This window comes from Manis pentadactyla, chromosome 7 (assembly GCF_030020395.1).
Source record: "Manis pentadactyla isolate mManPen7 chromosome 7, mManPen7.hap1, whole genome shotgun sequence".
Classification (NCBI taxonomy): Eukaryota; Metazoa; Chordata; class Mammalia; order Pholidota; family Manidae; genus Manis; species Manis pentadactyla.
In genome coordinates, this window is record NC_080025.1 from 112030615 (window position 1) to 112055336 (window position 24722).

Genomic DNA, 24722 nt, shown 5'->3' on the forward strand with positions numbered 1-24722 from the left:
GGGCTGGAATGGAAGAAGGGCTTAGGTCCCAATCAATCACAGTTCTGCCACCTTACCCTTCTCTGTGGGGTCTTCTCTTCTTCACCAGGTATAGGTGGTCTGTTCTGCAGTCTTCAGGTCATTTTCCAGGTTAGTTGTATTTGCTATAGTTGCTTCCTTGGTGTATGTGTGTGTGTAGGAGGTTTCTGCTTTACGTTCCTACTCCACCATATTTTTTTCCCAGTTTTCCAAACTACACACTCTATAGTTCTATAGAACTATACTCTCCAGTCCTTATACTCTCAGAGAATAACTCAGTCATCTAAACAGCTGCCTCAAGGTCAATTTGGTAGTTAGCCAGAGTGCCCTCTCCTGAAATAATGCAAATCATAATTTCTTTCTGCTTGAAATCCTTCAATAACTCTCCCTTTCCTACAGCATATCAAGCATCTTAGATATAGCTCACACAGCTAATTGTGATGAGGTTCCTAATTTCATCACTGCTCCTTTCTCATTAGCACCTCATGCTCCAGCCAAACCCAGCTACATGCAATTTCATACCCATGCTTTCACTTGTTCTCCTTCTGTCTTCATCACTGTCCCCACCTTTCTTTGCCTTGGCCAACTCTTATTCATCCTTCAGGTTTGCTTAGATATCACTCCACCAGGAAGTCCACCCTGATTATCCAAGTTTGAATTAGATGCCCCTCCTATGTGTTCTCATAATATCCTGTGCTTTCATTGCATTTATCACACCTGATTTTCTCATCCTTGCCTCCAATCAGCTGTGAGTTATGTGAGGGCAGGGACTCCTTTCCACTGTCATACGTCAGCACCTTGCACTCAAGAGTTCAATATTCAATACAGTTTCATTAAAAAATTAAATTACTTCCAACAATTTACTAAAAATAATTTTTAATTATTTTGGTAAGCTAACCTCATAATTTCCTATCCATGTAGATTTGATTTTTTATGCTTTTTTCTTCAATAAATCATAGCACAGCACTCATGCCTTAAAAAATGGTAACAAGTCACAAAGCAGTAAACATGAATAACAAGAATCAAGTGATTTTTTATAACCCATTCAACTGTAAGACATTAATATTTTTTTTTCAATTAAAAGCTCACTTTTAGAAAATGTTTAGCATGTTTTTCCTTAAAATAGTGTTTTAGACAAATAGCTCCATGGTGTCCTAACGAATTCTCTAGAAGCTCCAGGGCTAAAGCAGGCACCAAGTAAGCAGAGCTACAAGCCCCAACTCCCTGCTTCAATCAGATCCACTGTGCTTTCATCTGTTGTTGTTTTTTTAAATATAGAGTTTAAAAAAACATTTTCTTTGAAGAAGACTTCACTACATTAAAATAGGCAGAAAAGAAAAGATTAAAAACCACCTGAAAAATCACCAGTGGACTGAGGCTCACACTATGTAACTCAAGCCCTAATATCTTTCACATTTCTAGTTTAGAGTAAATTCATCTCTGTCAGGTTTATTGGCCTTATTTGTGCTGAAATGAGAAATACCATTTGAATGCAGAAATATCCAGGTAGAGAGAAAACATGGGTTTTGACAAGTATATTTATTCTCTGATGCAGCTGTTTCTAAATTTATTTATCTTATAATGTTTAATGGCATTACTTATGTATCAATCTTCAAGTTAATAATTCACAACACAGAATACCCAAATAATCTAAATGAACAGAAAAACCCACTTAAATGCCAGCTCCTGTTATGTTTTATGTACTGTAGACAAATAACCCATCTAATTTCAGTAATTTATTTGTAAAAAGATCACCTGAAATGGAAAAATTCACCAAATTCACATTTACTAGCAATTTTAGCTATTTTGCCAATAAACAAAAAAGGAACAGGGAAAGTGAACCAGGGGGTGCTCCATCAGGCAACCTTCAGAAGACCAGTGGGGAGAATCCATCTGCTGGTGAACACACTCAGGAATTATAAGCAGAAGTGAGATTGCTCAAACAGAAACCTTCATCTGTCCTCTATGCACAGCAGCGTTAGAACTGTGGAAACAACTCCCAGCTCTGTAACTTACTGAATTAGTTGAATCCCAAATCTTTAGATATGAACACATATAATTATTCATAAGATCTACTGAGCTGAGAATTTTCATCTCTTCCAGAAAAGCTTATGTGAGCACTCCACCCCACAATGCTATCTTCTACCTCCAAACTCCTCTAGCAGTTACTAGTCACACCCTCATTTGGTACCCAGTATTGTTAGTCATCTCTTTACAGATATGTTCATTCTCCCAACTAGACTGTAAGCCCCCAAAGGGTAAGTACCATGTCTCATTCCTCTCTATACATTCTAAAAGTCTCAGAATGTTGCTAAGCATTTGCAGGTGCTAAATACTGTTTCTTGGCTGCTTGTTTCATTTTAGATTTGGTTTATATTACCACCCACTTACAATGTTGATGGAAAGGCAATTTGGGATTGTGTGTCAAACACTCAATTCCTTCAAATGCCCATCAGGATCACAGGGGAGAAATTGAGCGCCAGAACATGCTGTCTTGAAAGCCATCCAACCATCTGATACAACCTCCACATATGTGTTACCCCCAAAAACCAAGTGCCCATTCTGTCATCCTGTTGTAGAGCTAAACCTTTTCTCCTCTTCCCATGCCCAGTACCAAATTAGAAATCAGAAAACTTGGATTCAAGCCCTAGCTATGCCAACAACTAGGCAATTCATCTATTTGAGTAGACTACCTCTAAGGTTCTTTGCTCCAACTATTCATGATGTTATGATCTAACTCCAGGCCTTTACTTTCCATGTCAGCAATCCATGGAATAGCCCCTGTTTCCCAGTACCAAAATTACCTGTCTTCCATGATACATCCATCAACATTATCATTGCATCTGTGCTTCAAGACCATTTCTGACTTCTGCTACACAGTTAACATACTCATGAAATTATGTTCACTTTTTAATGATGACACTGTTAAATTTCTTAGCTGATCTTTACTTCATACCTGTGGTCATTTACTAAGCACATGGCAAGTGGCTGGTTGGACAGTATAGGATAACACACACACTTGAGGAAACTTCTAATATACTCCTGCTTTTAGCAGCAATGATAAATAAAACCCCATTTGAAATAATCACCAGTAATAATAAATTAAATAAAATTATTTTTGTATAGGTCACCACATAGGTTGTTTTTAATTTAATCAATGACTCATTTGCCCTGAGAATAATTCCCTAATCTTTCCTGCTTCATTAAGAACCTTATTTTTATTGTCTCATCACATAAATGATACTAGGAAATATCACAATGGTTGTCACAGTAAATGGCTTAGAAAGAAAATCCAGTAATAATTTTGATAGATCTTAGGGAATACATGAGCTAGATAAAAATTTATGAGCCATATAGAAATTCAAAGCAATTTTAATTAATATCTATCAGTTTTGAATAATGAAGAAGTGTTTTGGAACCTAGTATAGCTTCACTCTGCAAAAAGATTATACATATCACCCAAAGACCTTTCCCTTTCCCTAGCCAAGTATTTTGTTATTCAGTTAATTAAAAAGAAAGGTGGCAATCTTACCTCTTCATATGTGTCTCTCAAAAAGAGCCATAATAAAATCCCAGATTAAAGGTCAGTTTTAGAAGTGAAATATATGTAACAGAATCCTCCAGGAAATAATTAAAACATTATTTTCCCTTGGCCAAAATTGTATCAACATTTTTGGACATTTGAGGTGTTAACTTCAGTACAAATATTAAACAGCCATATAAATAATTTTGACTAACAGTACAGTGAGGTTTGGTTCATCTTTAATAAAGATAGAGTGATTAGGCTCCACAAAATCAGTCAAAACTACTCTTTCACAAATTATTATCACTATAAACTCTGAAAGAAACATTAACTGGAAAAAGAAAAACTGTAAAAAAAAAAAACAATTTTATTGTGAAGTCAATGAATAAAAATTTCAGTCTAGTAAAGAATATTTGTCATCTAAATTATATCACTATATCAATATTACAAAAAAAGTTTGTTATTCTAATTACCTCAGTTAATCTCTATATTAACCTTACTTTTACCCCATTTTAAAAGATAACTGATGCTCAGAGTATTTGAATAATATTCCTAAAGCCACACAGGCAGTAAGTAGCTGAATCCAGATTATCTGACACTGTGGTCTGTGTATGTAAACACTGCTCCACTGCCTCCCCTTATTGGCCACTCCCACTAAATATTCACCATTCCCAGTAAACACAGAGTAGGATGTTATTGATTTCAAAACTGCTAGTACAGCATTCAGATGCAAGTTATATAGACAGTGCTCTGAATACATAATTAGTTCAATCCACTAAATAAAAGGTAAACACTCAAGTCTCATTAATTTCTAGTAAGTTTTCAAATGGGGAAGGGATACAAAAGGAAGAAAAGTACAAATCTATATATAACATCAATTAATAGAAAAATATAATTAGAGCTGTCTTTGGACTTAACAAGCACTGAAAACCCCTATTACGCTGCTGTCCTTTCAGTGTTCTGAATTGCCTCTCAGAATTTGAAATTTCACCACTGAAACAAAAGAAAGCTGAAAGATAAGTGCATTCCAAATTATTGTGCCCTTTTGCAATTTGCCGTCTACATTTATTACCCAGATCTTTAAACACTCAACTAGGAGCTAAACACCAATTCCACTGGACATATAAAATGTAAAATTGGAAATGCCACAAAATCAACATGACCTTTAAAGTATAACATTTTCCACAGTCGTTTAGTTAATACTAGAGAAACATTTAACAGTGTTTAAAGTATAATCTTCATGTGTAATATTTTCAGCAAATATAAAAGCAAACACAGAGTAAAGTACTTAAAAATCAACCACCTTTTTTAAACAAAAACTACAATTAACTTTAAACTACCATTTTTTCTGTGGTAATTACATTATCTACTGAACATTCAAAACCATATTAGTGTCCTCTATTTTTCAAATACAAAGCTGTTATAAACACTGCCACCCAACCCTAGTCACCTCCTACAAATGGTAAGGCCTAGTAGAATGACTAATTCTCCCCCAGTTTACCCATATTAGTTCCCTTGGGAACAAAAATATGTGTCAGGCAAAGATCCACAATGAGCCCTCTCTGTGAGCCCACAAGGCTACCCTTGATTAATCCCCAAGGCACTGGTCTTTACAGCATGTTTTCTAACCAACCATATTCCAAAGATACTTTAAGCAAAGACTATAATTAGATAGTTGATATTACCATAAAATTAATTTTGTATGAGGGTAAATGTAGTCTTCTATCTTCAGATCCAATCATATATATGTTAAAAGTAAAAAATATGCAAATCAATGCTAATAGGATGGTAAGCTTTCCTCAAGAGAGCATCACATTTCAGAAAAATCACCACTCCTATAATTTTTTAAGTTCTATAATCAAGTAGCAATCCTTGAGGATGTATCTTTCCTCTTGACTGCAGTTGACTCTTTAACAACATGGGGTTGAGCTGCAGGGTCCACTTAAATGCAAATTTTTTAATACATACTTTGATTCAGTATTTTCAAATAGAAGCTGATCAGAAAATATTTTTTCTCAGGTTTTTTTTTTGTCTGCACTGTTCCTAGCAGGAGATAAAAATTAGCAAGACAAATTAAGTCAGAATCCACCCCACCCCCATTTGTTAAACAGTGTGGGTTTGAACAGCCTATTGTCTTTAACATCTGAGAATTACGAAGAAAAAGAGATTGAGGAAACAGCAATCTAACACCTCACTGAAGGACAAATTCTATCTTTAACATTGAGTATGGTTCCTACCAACTCTGTGAATTTAGTTCATATTTCTTTAATGCAAATAATGAAAGAGCATAGTTATAGCATACATAGACAAAAAAGAGAAACATCACCCAAGCAACTAAATCAGATACCTCACCTGTCACAGAGAAAATCAATAAGGCCCAATGAATTTATAGCATACACTGATTTATTTAGGGAAATGTTTTGGAATACAATGTCTTTAACTTTTTGGGTATTAAACATATCTTGCTCCATTGGCTGAAAGAAATATAATTTGCCCTGTGACAGAGGGCAAATAGGATGCAAGAGAAGCAAAACAAGATGAGAGAAAGCAGATGGGGAGGGGAGGTTTACATTCAACATACATAAAAATAATGTATGCTGGCTTTCCACAGGGAAAGGAATGTAACTGGCTATCCTAGGAATGAAATAGGCAGAATCAGCTTATCAAGAAAGAGAACAGCAGGAGGCTTAAAAAAGCCCTGAGAGTGGTTTACAACCCAAAAAAGACAAGAGTAAGACAAACTTAAGTAGGAAAATGATAAAATTAAATTAAATTAAAAAACACAAGAAGTCCAACCCTCTCTCTTATCCTGAGAGGAAGAATAACATACCAGAACACAGGTATCTGTACCCAGAAGTCAGGCGCATTCATGCACACATCCACATATTCCCTCTCTCTCATACCCTCTGAGTAAAAAGACAACATATTATACAATATTAAAAGAAAACAGCTATACCTAGTTGGTCAGCTTTCTCCATAGAAGCTTCCAACAAACTCCATGAAACCTCTTTTGATCACATCTTAATTTACCAGGCTTGTCCCTGGGCAAAAACATCATATTCAGACAGACTTCATCCCATCTCATTTGAAAAGAGAGGAATTCGTGGCCACTAGCATAAAGCAAAGGCACAGATCTGCAAAATGACAAGATTTAGGGGTCCCAAAGAATCTCAACAGGCTTCTAAATAATCTCCAAGTCCCACACTGCCCTGTATCCTTCCTAAAAATAAAACTTTCTAAAATATAGACCATGATACTATTCAATTCAAAAACCTTTGATGACTAGACATGGACTAAGACTAAATTCTGTGGCCTAACATTCAAAGACATCGAGAATCCAACCAGGTTCTTTTCCAGCATCATCTTGTCGTGTTCTGTGATGGTTCACTTCACCTTCTCTCATGCCTTTACCTGTGCTACTCCTTTAGCCTAGAATTTCTTTCCACCTTCTCCATCCCCTAAATGTTGCAGTCTCCTAATACCAACTGAAAATATCACTTCTTATTTTGTGAATATGCAATCTTCCTTATCTATATCCCATCCTATCTATCTACATAAAGCCACCCCAAAGCTTTGTTTATTCCTCAGCTTGAACACTTAGACAATATTCTGAATCATAATCATTTATTTGTATGTTCACCTCCCCTACCCTCTATGTTCACAGGGTTCTTTATGGGCAGGGGGCGCTGTAAGGATGATAATGTTATCGATTAATTGTGGTAAAATACACATGACCTAAAGTGTACCACATTAACCACTTTCAAGTATATAGTTCAGTAGTGATAAGTATATTCACATTGGTGTGCAACTAATCTCCAGAACTCTTCATCTTGCAAAACTAAAATGCTTTACTCATTAAACAATTCTTTGTTCCTCCCTCCCCACCCAAGTCCCTTAATCATTCTAGTTTCTGTCTCTGTGAATTTGGCTACTCCAGGTACCTCATATAAATGGAATCATATAGTATTTATCTTCTGTGATTAATATTTGTATTCGCTTATTTCACTTAGCAAATTTCCTCAAGGATCATCCATGCTGTAACATGTCAGAATTCCCTTCCTTTTCGGGGTTGAATAATATTCCATTGTATGTACATACTACATTTTGTTTATCCATTCATCTGTTCATAGACACTTGGGTTGCTTCCATCTTTTGGCTGTTATGAATAATGCTGCTATGAATATGAATATACAAATACCTCTTTGCGTCCCTGCTCTCAATTCTTTGGGTATATACCCAAAAGTGGAATTGCTGAATCATACAGTAAGTGTATTTTCAATTTTTTGAGGAACTGCCAAACTGATTTTCATAGTGGCTGAACCATTTACATCCTAAGAGTGCACAAGAGTTCCAATTTTACCACATCCTCACCAATACTTGTCACTTTTTTTACAATAGCAGCCATCCTAGTGAGTGTGAAGTAATAATATCTCATTGTGGCTTTGATTTGCATTTCCCTAAAGATTAGTGATGCTGAGCATCTTTTCATGTTATCAGCCATTTATATTTCTTTTTTGAAGAAGTGTCCATTCAAGTCCTTTGTTCACTTTTTAATTGGGTTGTTTATGTTGCTGAATTGTATTTTTTTTAATACTGGATTTTGTTATATACTCTTGAATTTTTATATATACTGGATATTAATCCCTTCTCAGATATATGAACCACAGAGTTCCTCAAAATTCATTTTTCTATTCCCTAACTTTTTAGAGTTGGTTATATGTAATATAGAAATATATTTTGAACTGTTTCTTCCTTCTAAAAACTTTTTTGGTATAATATAAAATTCAAAATGTCTAAAAATTGGTGTATAACGGGATGTAAGACACCCTCTCATCCTCATCCTCCAGCCACCAAGTTCCAATCCCTAAAGACATTTTCCATTTTCTTACAATTCCTTGCAGATATTCTGTGCATATACAAGAAAATATGGCTCTTAATTTAATCACTTCCCCAACAATAACCTACTAAAACCTACTACTCTGCACCTTACCTTTTTGACTTACTTATTCTACTTCAGTATATATAAACTGCCTTATTCTTTTCAACAACTACTAAATATTCCACTATATGTATCATACTTTATTTATATAATCTCCTAAGGATGGGCCTTTGTTTCCAACGGCTTCTAAGAATACCCTTAAATACATATTGTTTCACAGAAGCGTAAGATCTGTAGGATAAAGTCTAATAGAGGAATTAAATGATATGTACATTTTAACTTTTGATGACTATTTCCACATTGGTCTCAATGAAAATTTCAAAAAATCATATTCCCCTTATCAATTATTATATTGCCTATTCCCCTATACCCTTAATAACACATTATGTTTTCAAAATTTATTTCTTTGCCAATTTGATAGATTACTAAATCTAATATTTAGGTCATTCACAATCTAATCTCAATCTGTATGTCCCACAGCCCCTTACCATAGCCAAATAGTTTCTCATTGGTTCTAAATTTAGGAATAAGGTTACTTCCACTATGTCTTTGTTCAAACCATATCTATTATTTTTAATATTCTTCCCTTTCTTCAAAGGTCAGTTCCAGTTGATCTCTCTACTCTCTCCTCAACCACTCAAGATAATGTTGATTCAACAACTATTTAGTGTCCGCTACATTACACAAAGGTAAACAAATAAGTATATTTAATGAATTTCATGCTATGTGAGATCATAGCATGGAGAGTCAATGGCCAGTGAATGGACAGTGGCCTCTAAACCTCTAAGCCATATCTGGAAAATAGAAGATATCACTCAGATTTTTAAAAATGAAAGAAAGGCCAAGGTAAACAAGAACTTACTGTCTATAAGTCACTCTCTCTAGAATACAGAATGCTAAGACTGAAGACCACAAGAGAAAAGGCTGGAGAGGTAAGGAGGGCAGGGTGGTACCAGGGTCTTTTAGGCCAATTTAAGCAAGTTTTAACCTTAACCTAAGGGAAACTGCAAACAACAAGGGATATCATAATTGAAACTAGAATTGTATTTAATGTATCACCTGTCTCAGGATTTCAACTTCACGAGACTTTTTATTCTCTTCCTCCAGAATTACTTCTACCTAACTCTACCTTGCCATAGTGGCTTCAGCCACACAGACACTGGTCATAAGAGCTTTGAAAGCTAGCTTTTTCTTACCACAAACAGGAAATCGTGTTTCTCTGACTCCATACAGAGTGTGGCAGTATAATTCATGCTTCCGGAAGGAAGACTAACATCTCAAGCTGACAACTAGGTAATAAATATGATCAGGAACCAAGCACACAGCAGGATATCCCAAAGTGTATACCTTTCATAACATGACAGAGGCAGGCTTAACCACTGAGACAGATTAGAAATGCAGTCATGTTTTTCTCAACACAGCTAAATAGCCATCCTTTCAGCAATATTGTCTCAACCCCAAATCATTATTTCCCTTTATTACTTCTCTACAAAATACATCACAATAATAATGAAAAAAACCTGAAAAAAATCCAAGTATGATTCACTAACCAAATAATTCATCACCTCTGAGTTAAAATTTTCATAGGATTATTACAAACTGCACATATAGTCTTCAAAAATAACCCATGAAGTACATGTTATCTCCATTTTCCTCCCCCATCCAAAATAAATGATATTCAAAAACAAAAAAAGTTTATGTTCACAAAGCAAATAGTAGAGCTAGTACTTGAATAAGTCTTAAATACCCTATTCCATATTCTTTTCACTATACATACTACTTTAAGGTCTAGAATTTTATACTTAATGCCTATTTCTTTTAAGTTTTAAAATAAATATGTTAATGAAATGTTAGGAATATTAACATCATGTAGTCATATACACTAGACATGTCTCAAACTATTAATCTTCTAATGTGTAATCATAACCCATGTGTTCAGTACTTCACTACAGTACTTCTCCTACACATGAGAAATAGTGAGACTCATAAAAAACCACAAGCTAATTAGTTTATAAAGTGCTTCAAACTACCCTTACATAATAACAATGCTAAATAGTTATTATTTAACAAAAACAAATCATTATTTAGTATGTGATTCTGACACTAATAAAACTCTTATTAAACTATTAAACTAATTAAGCTGTTGGAAAAATACCAAAATGCTCTGTAAATAATATGCTACACCAGGCTAACTAAAATTAAGGGGAAAAGGCTACATACTGTATGATTCCACATTCTGGAAAAGACAAAATTATGGAGACAGTAAAAAGATCAGTGGTTGTCAGGGGTAACATGAAGGGAGGGATGAATGGTGAAAGACAGTGGATTTTTAGAACAGTGAAACATCTCTGTATGCTACTATAATGATGGACACACATTATACATTTGATCAAACCCTTAGAACGTACACCACCAAGAATGAACCTTAATGTAAACTATGAACTTTGGGTGATTATGATGTGTCAGTGTAATTTCATCAGCTGTCACAAAGGTACCATTCTAGTGCTACTGATAATGGGCAGAAGCCATGTATGCGTAAGGGTGAGCGTACACAGAAAATCTCTGTACCTTCCACTCAGTTTTGCTGTGAACCTAAAACTGCTCTAAAAAATAAAGTCAGTTTTTAAAAATTATGATAAATTATCTGTGGCAACTCTAATTTTTTCCTCCTGTTGCTTTAAAGGTCCACTATTACCTACTTAGTAAAGAACACCTTTGACCATCAACCCTAGCTTCAGTGAAGCTCATCTTTACATACCCATTGCTACTAACAACACCCACCCTGCTCCTTGTAGCCACTCATCCTCTACATGACATTGGTAGATTAAGTCCAAAGACAGGGAGAAAATTAGATAGATGGACAATAGATGGAGATGGTAGGCAGTGGCTAAGAAAGTAAAGAATTCCTCAAGAGGAAATTGGCAGGAAAATCCACAAGTGAGAGGAAAAAGGAGAAAAGAATCCTGAGATGATATGAATTCATTGGTCCACATAATCAGAAAACCACATGAAATTAAATTACCCTAACACACGAACGGTGATATTACGAACATATCCCTACTTAAGAAAATGCCTTTGCTGTACATGATTCTAAAATTAGAACTTCACAATGTGTTTACAATGTGCCCTCCAGTTACAAGCAAGATGATTTTTCAAAAGTTGGTTGCACATGCTACAAACACTTTTCAAAGTAAAGATATGTATGTATGTATGTGTGTGTGTGTGTGTGTGTCAAAGTGCCATTACAAAGATCTAGCTTTCAGAATAAATTTTTGGACAAAATTGCAAAGATTAAATTTTTACAATTTATTACATGGAAGAAAGATGTACACTGTTATCTTCTGGGTATACTGAATCTAAGAAGTCAAAAACATGCTATGAATTATCAAACTGAGCAGGAGTTCTGTGAGATTTCGAAACAGTCCCAGAGGAATGACTGCAAGGTGTATGTGCTGGCTCACTTTGGTCAACTGAGAACAGGCTAAACACCTGCCAGATGCAAACACTAGAATCATTCACATGAGGCTGAGGTTGAGGGCTCTAATGGCAAATCAGGGACCCAAAAGATGGTTCCAGCAGGGCAACCACTGCCATCACCACCACATCAGCAATAAACAACCCTCTGCATGATTTTTATTGTTTTCAGCCACTGAGTTCTTGATATGTTGTATACAAAGCAAGAGCAAATGCATACCAATTTTACTTATGAGGGTCAGAGAAGCTGACTTACTGTCACATAGGAGTGAGTAGAGAAACCAAGTCTGGAACCCAATCTCGAAGCTTTAGGTTCAGTTTCCTTGTCATTAATACCACTTCTCAAGTAAAATAAGTTAAAATATCATAAGGATGGTCATTCTTATGTGACTATATGATTGGCACTAAAATACCAGGCTTCCCATAGTAAGGAGACACAGCACATGTCCCTGCATATATGACAGACACGGTGGGTTCTAAAATGTGACTGGATTTGCAGTGCTCCATGGTACTTTGTGAGGTTTTTACTATCTTCTGGAAGATTTTTATTTTTTTAATTTACACATCTTAAATAAAAACCTAACATTTATAGCATTTGGATACTAAACAATTACTTTAGTAACACTGAGAATATTCATACACTTTAGAATGTTAATCATTATAAGCATTTATATAATTGTAAACAGAATTAATTTGTCCAACAGGAAATGCTCAACTCTGATTGTTTCTTGAAGGTTATGCATTTTTACTTTAAATCTACATGTTTTAGCATTACACAAATGTAGTAAAATATACCATCAAAATGCTCATGGTGGTGAAATCTTAAATTACAATCCATAAAATGGTTACTACCTTGCAGGACAAGGCAGCTGGATCTTAACCTATGTACTCCTAGATAACGTCAAAAGAATATTTCATTGCTAGAACCAAACCTCATGTAATGTTCCTTCCCACAGTCACCTCTTTGACCTGCACAATCCTACAAGATAGGTAGGACAGGTATGCTACCATCCCCACTTTCCATAGGATGGCAGGGATTAGAGAAGTCTAAGTAACTTAACTAAAAACACATAGCTATTTTTAAAAGTCACAAGGAAACAACCTACAATTTAGCTCCAGTTCCCAGACTTCTCTTCTGCATGATGTTTTAGCCCACCGGTTTATCTCCCCTGACTATCAGTAGAACACCTGGGACACAATATCAGTAAAAAATATCAGTACCTGGGCATCATCTCCAGGGATCCTAATTTAATTGCTCTGATCTGATTTATCGATCTAATACATAATCAACAAATGGAAGTAAATTCACAGAAAGCTTATACTGCAAAAAGAGACACTGGATGTCTCTATAAGTAAGCTGAAACATCCTATTCCCTAAGCACTCCCTCAAAGGAAAAGGTATCTTGCAATAAATCAGAAGGAAACTCCGACTCATTCTGCTTCTATCACAGGGCCACCAAAGAGTATTTTATTCCCTTGATCCCACTCCCTGAACCTCACCACTCCATACTTCAGCTACACTGCATACCTCACCTCCTCTGTGAAGCCTTCAGGATCACACAAAATAAAGAAGTCCATTGTGTCCATTGGACCCTGAACTCTACCTCTAATAGTAATACATATTACATAAGGCATTTATTTACACATCCATTTTTCTCGCTCCCTAATGATTTCTTATATTTGGTATGATTATCTCCGCCTTAGCCTCCAAGTAGACACTCCTTTGAAATTTTTCAACTTTTAATAAAAGAAAGGGGATATTTTTCCCCACAACTGGATTAGGTTAGAGAGCAATCTACACAAAAATAGCCAGATGTGGTGAGAGCCAGGCAACTGTGAACTCCAGGCTAGGAAAGGAAAAGGTGAACAGTATATTCAAGGGTGTTGTCAGATATGTTTTTTTTTAAAGGGAGAATTAGGCAAAGAGACAACATGATTTTCATTCAGAAGAAATGCGACAATCAAAAAACAGTGATTACAGGCAGCTACATTTTCAACACCTCCCTTTCTATGGGGCTCCTTCCTTTCAGCATATAAACATGTCATCTCTCCCCAGAAAAAAAGGATTGTAGCAGTGGTTCTCATTCTTGGGTGCATGTTAGGATTTCTGGAGAGCTTTTAACATTCTGGAGACCAGTGAAGTCAGAATCACTAAAGAGGGGTCCAGTCATACCTACGCTATGCTCATTCCTCACCTCTTATTCACTCCTTTACAGGGCAGATGAGTTTCTGGCCCCACCATTCCAATGCACCTCATGACTTCTAACAGGCACTTGACAATCTTCACCAACTGTAATGATCCTAAGCATTAAATTTTTAGCTGGGTTCTACTTCTTGAAATTCTGCCATTGACCTGAAAAGTTTTGCTTTCTCTTTTCTCCTAGCCTCTCTGGCCACTCCCCTTCAGCATCCTTGTATCTTTCTTCTTTTCAGTTTGTCTCTAAAATTTCAATATCCTCTAAGACTTACTTGTCCACTTTTCTCTTCTCTTTCTATGCAGTTCCTCTAAGCACTTTTGTCCATGCCTTCAACTACTCTCCATGTGGCAAACACTCAGATATCTCCATCTCCGGCCTCCACATCTCTTATCATGCCCCCGGATCCTATATCCAGCTGCCCTCTAGACATCTCCAACTATCCAATGATACACCCCACCATTCTGCTCATCACATGTCCCAACCCGAACTTACCATCTGCCCCTTACATCTGCTTCCTCTTCTCTTTCCCCTCTCAGTAACCAGAAACCTGGCAGTCATTCTAGTTTCCAATTTCTTTTCAATTCAAATAGTTACAAAGACCACCCAATTTTCCTTCCTCCTAAGTATCTTCCCTAAATGGTCTTACTTCTTAGTATCCTCACTACTTCCATTCTTGCCTGAGCTCTCAACCTCCTATCATACCAATGCACTGTCTGCTCTGGCCTCCAATCTTGCCTCATCCTCACCTTCCAGCCCACTGCACCCCCAATCTACCCAGCACACTTCTTTCAGTGACCTTTCATGTCACTCAACAATTCTCAGTGGCTCATTGCTACACATGGGATGGGAAAGGCACCCTGAATTAGCTATCCAGCTTCATCTCCTTTCACTCCTGACTTTGCAGACTGACCTACATACAGCTCCTGGAATACACTGTGCTCTCATAATACCATGCAATTCCTCATGCTATTGAAATGCTCTGCTCCTTGTCAACCTGCCCACTCCTACTCAGCTTTCAAGACTCAGCTCAAACACAACCACTGCTAAAACACTTCTCTTGAATGTGCACCAGGGATCAAGAGCTCCTGCTAGCCTTCCTTTCTCTTCTATCTCCATTATGACAAGTAGCATACAATACTTGAATTGTTGGTTAAGACATCTGTTGTCCTACTAGACTATAAGTTCCTTGGTCAAGGACAGTGAATTTTCACATGTATGTCCTCAGCTACTTCTATGCACATACTGTAGTTTTTTTTAAAAAAAGGAATTAATGAACTGTAGGCCAATACAAGGGCAAGAAGATCAACTAGACTTTGTGCATAGAAAAAATCTAGATCTTAAAGAAGTACAGACATCTGTTATTAAGTCCCACATAAAAAAATAGAAATCCAAGGTTATTCAGGCAGTGTCAATGTGACAAAGAAAAAACTCATCATTAGATTAAGCAGGCAATCAGGGAGTAAGAGTCTCCAATGTAGCAACTAACAAAAAATCAACAGAAACGAAGAGATGAAGGTGGTCCTTTCTATGAGTCAAGTAATTCATGAGCCTAAGTCCCTGGATGAGCAGAAGACTGGCACCTTCCTCTCTCAGCTCACCACTCCTCCCTTTTGTCATCATTCTCCATACCCCCTTTACCAGTCCCCACTACCAAACCCCAGATTCCATGGCTAATTTCCCTCTGTTTTGGAGCCACAGGTCCTGGCCAGTGGATTAGTTGGGGATGTAAAAGAAAGGGAGTCTGTTCTTGTGGACAGAACCTACAGGAAAGAAAATGAAACTACTATTTACTTAGGACATACTTCATACTAGATTTAGGAAAGACTCACTAAATCTCACAATAATCCTGAGTAATTACCCCATTTTACAAATAAAGAATGTAGGTCCAAGATCACACAGCTAAGCAATGACAGAGCCTGCCTGAGAACTTAGGAATTACAGCCTCCAAAGTATTTCTATCTCTGACTACCCCAAAATGGAGAAAGATGTGACCCAGCCATTCTAGTTTGGAACTCAGAATACATTATTCTCCAAAACACTATTATAAATGTTGGTTAGAGTCTATAGTACCACTAACACTTAATTGGTATACAATAATTTTTTAAAAGCTTTCAGATCCTGACCTGGAAATCTAAGTGTTATTTGTTATTTTATTTCTATAAGTACTCTGTTCAACATTATAAACAAAAATGGACTTGAAAATGACTTTTTGGAATAGAGTGGACTCTTAGGGGAGGCTTTTCTATAAAAATATTTTTTTCCACAAAAGTCACCAAGGATAGAGACTATTTTGCCTTTTTAACTTGAAAGAACAGTGACACTGGAAGATACCTGTGGGAAGTATGCTTATCTGACCAAGTGCTCATATCGTGTGCTGTCATTTAAATAAAACATCATAGTAAACCCCACAGACCAGAGCTTATGATAGAAATGCCATAAACTCCAGCAGTTCAGCTGATATGCCTCTAATCTACTGACAAAATGTACTCCTTAGCAAAGTAAAACCAGATGTCTGGTGTGAATCAGATATCTGTGGACTTGTCTTTCTTGGCTTCCAGAGCAGGATTAGATGCACTAAATACAGAGCTTAGCTGTATATTAAACCCACAACTTGGCAAAATGATGACGGTTTGGACATGAAATATCAGCATTTTTATTATAATTCTTATAAACAAAAGACATTTCTGAAATAGAAATCCTAAGTTTAAGCACCCTGCTAAATGCAGTAGTATGTCCTTCTCACTTTGGGAACAGGGTCAGAGCTTTTAAAACACATTTATAGAAACTCTTTCCCTTCATTTTTCAAGATGACACTCTTTAGGAAGGACTATGGAATGATTTAATAGGAGGAATTCAAGCCACATCAGGTGTCAGTCCTTGTCCCGTAAATTCTAGGATCAGATATAAAAGGTGATCATTGTGAAAATACAAATACTCAGGAGGCTGGCCACCTTCAGGAAAGCTAAGTGCCATACTGCTTTCCACAATAAGAAGGAAGATCATAAGAAAGTAATGGATGACCAGATACAGAAACAGGGAGGGAAATAGTACCTGTGTGCCAGACAGTTTTTTACAAATTCTTTTTAATATACTCATTGTTCTGTTTTGACAAATGAGAAGTTAGGAAGCAAAGAAGTTTTAACTGCCATAGTGGAAGAGCTAATAAAATAAGAGCCAGGAATCAAGCTCATGTCTAAAGACTATAAAAGGTGTGCTACTTCTACATGAGGATCTGGGATGGAACTAACCGAGAATATGGAGGTAAAGACAGAAATGTAAAACACTGCCCAATAGTAAGATATAAATAAGAAAAAAATCTTGAACAAATAAACACAAATTGTTGACAGTGGTCATCTGAGAGTGAGTTCATAGGAGATTCACTTTCTACATTTTATATCCCTGCAAGATTGAGTATCAAATAACTTTTGTTAATCTTATATACCCTTGGTAACCAGAAGAAAACACCTTATTTCACTTCAATATAAAATGAAGTTAAAAGTTCAGAAATCCACGCAAATTAAGTCAGCTTTAGTATTTATTTTGCTAAGTGCATGATCCTTAATTCACTCTGTGCCTTCTAATCTTAGGTCCTTCTTATGGCACAGTTCATAAAATTATCCTCATCTAATAATTATACTGTACATTTATTATACTGGAAGATGACTATAGCTCTGTTAATTACAGGACACAAATCACCATGGTCAATAATCCTTGAAAGTACTAGAAAGACAGAAAAGTAACAGTTCTCCCGCAACACTATAGACCTGCACACCATTAAGATCGGTAGTACAAAGAAGGTCTTGTACATTATCACTTAACTATTCAGAAAATCCACAGAAAACTGGTGAAAGGCCTGCCCCAAAATGGCCATCTCCAACTGTCTCATCCTTCTCACCATCCTACTTGTATCAAAGGGCTCAGCACTTTGGTAGGAAAAGATAATAAATACCAAATCCATAAATGAACACATCACCAATAAACAACTATTTTCTGGTTTTTCATAAAGTAAATTATATGATCATCTACCACTTGCACACAAACAAGAAGGCAAGTTCAGGCACAGACAGATAATTTCAAGATGTCAGAAGACAATTCTAGGTTTCCTGTGTAAGTATCCAAGACTGGTTTACTACATTCTTGCTTGTTTGTGACTAACCTGAACTTTAACTAAAACATTTGTTTATATGTGACATGCATAATGTATTCCCAACCTTCTGAGAGGAACTGTATTTCATTTCACCCATAAGTGGTGGGTGGGGGAGTGTACTGAAGAAGTAATGTTAAATTTCTAATGAAATTACCTATGAAGGAGATCACATTGAAAATTACAGCAAATCTCCAAAGGCTTTTATGTGCTGTTTTGGCAACTTTTCAGAAGTGAAATAATGCTTGTGAGGGGTTATCAAAGTGGAAGTCAAGAGAAAAAGGCACATCCTGGTAAGCTCTCCCCTACCCCCAAATACCTTCCTCTACAAGCATGAAAGATCCTAAGAGCACTTCAAGGCTTGTGATATTGCTATTTATGCTCCCAGGTTCTGAAGCATTTTTACAGGAGTCTCCTTTAAAAAGGTTAACATCCTTGGGAGACATTCCTGTTAATTATCAAGCTGGACCTGAACCTTTGATACTTTGGTCTCAGGGATTAGTCAAAGGTAGCCAGGAGATGTGCGCCCTAGGCAGGTAACTGCCGGGTCAGTGTTGCAAAGGTAAAGGGTAAGGACAGTTTTCCGCCAGGACAAGTGGCTAAAGGGGATTCGTGCAGTGCTGTCAAACTGCCAGCCAACTCTACAGGCTCTAAGGGTGAAAAAAGTCTTGGGTTTGGAGCCTGTGCCACTTGAGGGCAGGCCTCAGATTCCTAATGAAAAGGGGGAATTTGGTCCCAAGACGCCTCAGGTCAGTCTGGCTCTCGCCTGTCTCTCCCTGGCTCTCGCAGGACTGCCCTGGCTCCTCCCGCCCCTGATCCTTCCTTACTTACCCTTTCTCCCGTTCTTCCTCGGTGAGAAGGGGTAAGTGGTTACTTTGTGCCCTCGCCCAATTTGGCCAAAACCCTAAAAGTAAAAATGACAGAGACAGACACGTGCTTTAAAATCCTGAAGTTCAAGCCTCAGGTACTCCCACCACCTGGTCAAGGCTCCCAGGCAGGTAGAGCGCGTCCCTACAGGGCTGCCCCAGGGCCCGGGCTCGGGGCCGGAGCGGTCCCCCTGGGACGGGACGCCCACCGGAGGGGAGAAGCCGGCGGGCTCCCGGCCACGTGCGGCCGGCGCTCGGAGCCGACTTCCGACCCGTGTTAGCCCCGAGCTGGCCGGAAGGGGCGGCCGGGCGGAGCCGCGCGGGGCCTCCGGTAAACGCGCGCCGGCACACCGCTCGCGATCACCACAGGACGGGCGGCCAGAGGCCCTCCGCCTCCCAACGACGCCCGCCCGCCTGCGCCGAGCCCCCGGGAAGGCCCGCAAACCCGAGGGCCCTCGGGGCCGGCGGCGCCGCGCCCGCCCACCCGCGTCCGCTCTCCGCACCCGCCGTCCCGGGTGCCCGCCCTCCGCACCAGCCGCACCGCTCAGCCAGGGGCCGTCCCGCGGGCCCGCCTTCCGCCGGCGGCAGGCTCCGCCCCCGACCTCGGGCGCGGGAGCCGCGCGGAACTCCGCCCCCCACGGAAACCGGCCCCGGAACCGGTCGGCCCAAAACCCGGCCCGGACCCACAGGGAATCAAAAAAAAACGCTCTTTAGGCAAGCAGTTATGGAGCATTAACATCAGCTCCGGAATGATGACTGAGAAGGCAAAAGGGAGCTGAAAATCCGTGAAACTGACTTCAGCCCTTCCCTTGTTTTGAAGGTCAAAAAAGCGAGACGCCAGCAGCTGTTTCAAGAGCACGGCTATGGTGGCAAAGTACATTACTAGCACTCTCCCCTCTGAATTCCTCCTTACCGCGTTTTTTTCCTACTAAAGTATACACAGGAAAACTGTCCAATTTTCCTGCTTCTAAGCAACCTAAAAAGAATAATTCAAACCAGGTGGTTTACTAGAATTTCATATGTAAGTTTTTGCCTTCACATGGTGCAAACTTTAAACAGGGTTATCACAACCTATACAGAAAGTGGATCCTAGAACTACCAGACATAAAGTACTTTTTTCTCTTTTTTTTTTTTTTCTCTTTTTCTACCCCTTCCCCAATTTATATATCCCTTATTATATCTGTCTTTATTCTTCTGGATCCTGACAAACTACTTCGTGCATTTTCAAATCATTTAATAGAAATGTAAATACCAGACACTGGTAATTTCAGTTAGAAATTAATTCTAATGGTTTAAGAACCTACTCAGAGACTTAAATGATGTGATAACTACAGCTCTTAGAGTTTCCTGAGAACAAAATCGCTCTCTTGTGAAGGGGATATGTGTCTGTTTTGTAATTTTTCTCTTCTGTCACTAAAGTAATGACTGTAGTATAAACTTTTTGCTGCCAATGCTTAAGAATTTAATTCCGAGAGCACTTAGTGGAAAGGATCATTTTCATCAAATAAGAGTGGGGACCAATTTATAAACTTGGCTGAGTTCTATTGGCACTACTAATAATTAATTGGTTGACCCCAAATGAAATAGTTGAAGTTCCTGGCCACTAGGAACTGATGGTCTAGAATGGAATGTACACAGATGAAAAACAAGGACTGGTATGTGTGATTTTTATTACAATGGAAAGTAAATAAACATACGAAAAGAGTTGCGAAGTGTGACCTGATTTTGTCACCAGGATTCAGTAAATGTACTTAAGAAGCTGAGGTCTTCTGAAAATGCAACAACATAATGTACGATTCTGAAAGTGAACCAGCATAGGGAAGAGCAAGAGGGACTCCACCTTGGGACTTAAAGGTTAAAAGGTAAAAGCTCCCAATGTCTTTTAAGAAGAATTTGTGGTAAGCCATAAGCCAGCTATATCATCAGCAGTCAACCCAACATATCTTAATCCAAGCCAGAACAAACACTTCCAAGCATCAATGAACAGTCCCTGTTTTCCCAAGGAGAATCGTTGCCTTGGAGGGGAAAGAGAATTACAAAAATTCTTTTTTTTTTTTGTAGATAATTATTTTTTATTGAAGGGTAGTTGACACACAGTATTACATTACATTAGTTTCAGGTGTACAACATAGTGATTCAACATTTATATACATGACAATTCTAGGTACCAGCTATCACCATATGAAGCTGTTACAATATCTTGCCTATATTCATTACATCCCGGTTACTTATTATTTTACCATTGGAAGTGTGTCCTTTTTTTTTTTTTTTTGTGAGGGCATCTCTCATATTTATTGATCAAATGGTTGTTAACAAAAATAAAATTCTGTATAGGGGAGTCAATGCTCAATACACAATCATTAATCCACCCCAAGCCTAATTTTCGTCAGTCTCCAATCTTCTGAAGCATAACAAACAAGTTCTTACATAGTGAATAAGTTCTTACATGCTGAACAGTACAAGGGCAGCCATCACAGAAACCTTCGGTTTTGCTCCTGCATTATGACCTATAAACAGTCAGTTCAAATATGAATACTCATTTGATTTTTATACTTGATTTATATGTGGATACCACATTTCTCTCTTTATTATTATTATTATTAATAAAATGCTGAAGTGGTAGGTAGATACAAGATACAGGTAGAAAACGTAGTTTAGTGTTGTAAGGGAGCAAATGTAGATGATCAGGTGTGTGCCTGTAGACTATGTGTTAATTCAAGCTAGACAAGGGCAATAAAACATCCACGTATACAGAAGATTTCTCTCAGAACAGGGGGGGTGAGGTTCTAAGCCTCACCTCTGTTGATCCCCAATTTCTCACCTGATGACCCTCCTGCGACTGTGGCTGTCTTAGGTTGTTCCTCCCTTGAGGAATCTTACCCGTCTCTGGCTAACCAGTCATCTTCCGGGGCCATACAGGGAAATGTAAAGTTGGGAAGTGAGAGAGAAGCCTTATTGTTTGAAATGGTTAGCTTTTTATTTCTTTGCATATTTATGCCCTGTAGATTCTATACCCAGCATTTGTCTTGAGGTATCTTTATCACTTGGAAGAATTATGATACTCGGTAAATTTGATATGAGGCACGAATTCTATTTAAGGGTTGTAATTAGGAAGGAAGAAGAAAAGCTATAGAAGTAGCAGGCGGCAGAAAACGTGGGAAGATTGATTATTTCTTTGACATATCTTCTTGTAGAGTAACTTCAGCATGTATAGGTTTTAAGCTACTACTTAAATTGCGCACACACATTAACATAATAGGAGTATAGTTACATAACCAAAGCATACCTGTAATTACCAGCCATCTCCAGTGAAACCAAGAAAACCAGTTAGGCACCTTAGGCATTTGTGAAAACTTATCTATGATATGATGGATATTGTCCAACTGAACTTGAACAGTCTGAGAGAAATCAGACAAATTAAAACAACCCATTCCTGGGGACTGTTCACACCCCATATGTTCTTTTAACAGTAAGTAGTCTGTAGTTGTAAGATTTTGGAGCGCTACAATTTGCACTTCTCCTAATTCTTGGTTGAGTTCCAACAGTATAGATCCAGTCAAATTTGTTGTTTTACTGTATGCACAGGCCAGCTTAGATATCTCCTTCCTCATTCCCATGGCAAGTCCAGGAACTGGTGGGATGAGTGCATCTACAGCTGTAGCAGTGCGTGGATCTTTGTTGGGGTTTTTTGATGATCATCTTCTGGCATGAGTCTTCCAGAGAGTGCTGATGTTGGAAGTTCTTTTTCATATCGTATCTTAGTTCATTTTCGGGGTAGCCCAGTTAGGCTTTGATCCTCTGTATAAACACAAACAGACCCTTTGCCTACACTTTTATATGCCCTTTATACCCTTGTGTAGAACTCATTGGAGGTCACCACACAGCAACTGCCTTTTTTTTTTTTTTTGGTATCACTAATCTACACTTACATGACGAATATTATGTTTACTAGGCTCCCCCCCATACCAGGTCCCCCCTATAAACCCCTTTACAGTCACTGTCCATCAGCATAGCAAAATGTTGTAGAATCACTACTTGCCTTCTCTGTGTTGTACAGACATCCCCTTTCTCCCACCCCCCCATGTATGCTAATCTTAATACCCCCTTCTTCTCCCCCCCCTTATCCCTCCCTACCCACCCATCCTCCCCAGTCCCTTTCCCTTTGGTACCTGTTAGTCCATTCTTGAGTTCTGTGATTCTGCTGCTGTTTTGTTCCTTCAGTTTTTCCTTTGTTCTTATATTCCACAGATGAGTGAAATTATTTGGTATTTCTCTTTCTCTACTTGGCTTGTTTCACTGAGCATAATACCCTCCAGCTCCATCCATGTTGCTGCAAATGGTTGGATTTGCTCTTTTCTTATGGCTGAGTAGTATTCCATTGTGTATATGTACCACATCTTCTTTATCCATTCATCTATCGATGGACATTTAGGTTGCTTCCAATTCTTGGCTATTGTAAATAGTGCTGTGATAAACATAGGGGTGCACTGATCTTTCTCATACTTGATTGCTGCATTCTTAGGGTAAATTCCTAGGAGTGCAATTCCTGGGTCAAATGGTAGGTCTGTTTTGAGCATTTTGATGTACCTCCATACTGCTTTCCACAATGGTTGAACTAACTTACATTCCCACCAGCAGTGTAGGAGGGTTCCCCTTTCTCCACAGCCTCGCCAACATTTGTTGTTGTTTGTCTTTTGGATGGCAGCCATCCTTACTGGTGTGAGGTGATACCTCATTGTAGTTTTAATTTGCATTTCTCTGATAATTAGCGATGTGGAGCATCTTTTCATGTGTCTGTTGGCCATCTGTATTTCTTTTTTGGAGAACTGTTCAGTTCCTCTGCCCATTTTTTAATTGGGTTATTTGTTTTTTGTTTGTTGAGGTGTGTGAGCTCTATATATCTTCTGGACGTCAAGCCTTTATCGGATGAGTCATTTTCAAATATATTCTCCCATACTGTAGGGTTCCTTTTTGTTCTATTGATGGTGTCTTTTGCTGTACAGAAGCTTTTCAGCTTAATATAGTCCCACTTGTTCATTTTTGCTGTTGTTTTCCTTGCCCGGGGAGATATGTTCAAGAAGAGGTCATTCATGTTTATGTCTAAGAGGTTTTTGCCTATGTTTTCTTCCAAGAGTTTAATGCTCTCATGGACATTCAGGTCTTTGATCCATTTTGAGTTTACTTTTGTATATGGGGTTAGACAATGGTCCAGTTTCATTCTCCTACATGTAGCTGTCCAGTTTTGCCAGCACCATCTGTTGAAGAGACTGTCATTTCGCCATTGTATGTCCATGGCTCCTTTATCAAATATTAATTGACCATATATGTCTGGGTTAATGTCTGGATTCTCTAGTCTGTTCCATTGGTCTGTGGCTCTGTTCTTGTGCCAGTACCAAATTGTCTTGATTACTATGGCTTTATAGTAGAGCTTGAAGTTGGGGAGTGAGATCCCCCCTACTTTATTCTTCTTTCTCAGGATTGCTTTGGCTATTCGGGGTCTTTTGTGTTTCCATATGAATTTTTGAATTATTTGTTCCAGTTCATTGAAGAATGTTGCTGG

The 24722-nt window shown here is 38.1% G+C and overlaps 1 protein-coding gene across 12 annotated transcripts in view; it reads right to left on the reverse strand.

The window, feature by feature from the left end:
* Window positions 1–19778, reverse strand: part of IMMP2L (inner mitochondrial membrane peptidase subunit 2) — a 998090-nt gene extending 978312 nt beyond the window's left edge. For 3 of the 12 annotated variants that reach the window (XR_005027164.2, XM_036897412.2, XM_057504674.1), the window contains exons 1-2: window positions 19695–19770; window positions 19128–19200 (exon numbers count right to left, since the gene is read on the reverse strand). The gene's annotated coding sequence lies outside the window, so the exon portion shown is untranslated. Of the gene's footprint in view, window positions 1–19127; window positions 19201–19646 lie in introns of all 12 variants that reach the window. The other 9 variants (XM_057504672.1, XM_057504673.1, XM_057504666.1 and 6 more) reach the window with 8 other exon arrangements.
* Between the last annotated feature and the right edge of the window lie 4944 nt (window positions 19779–24722).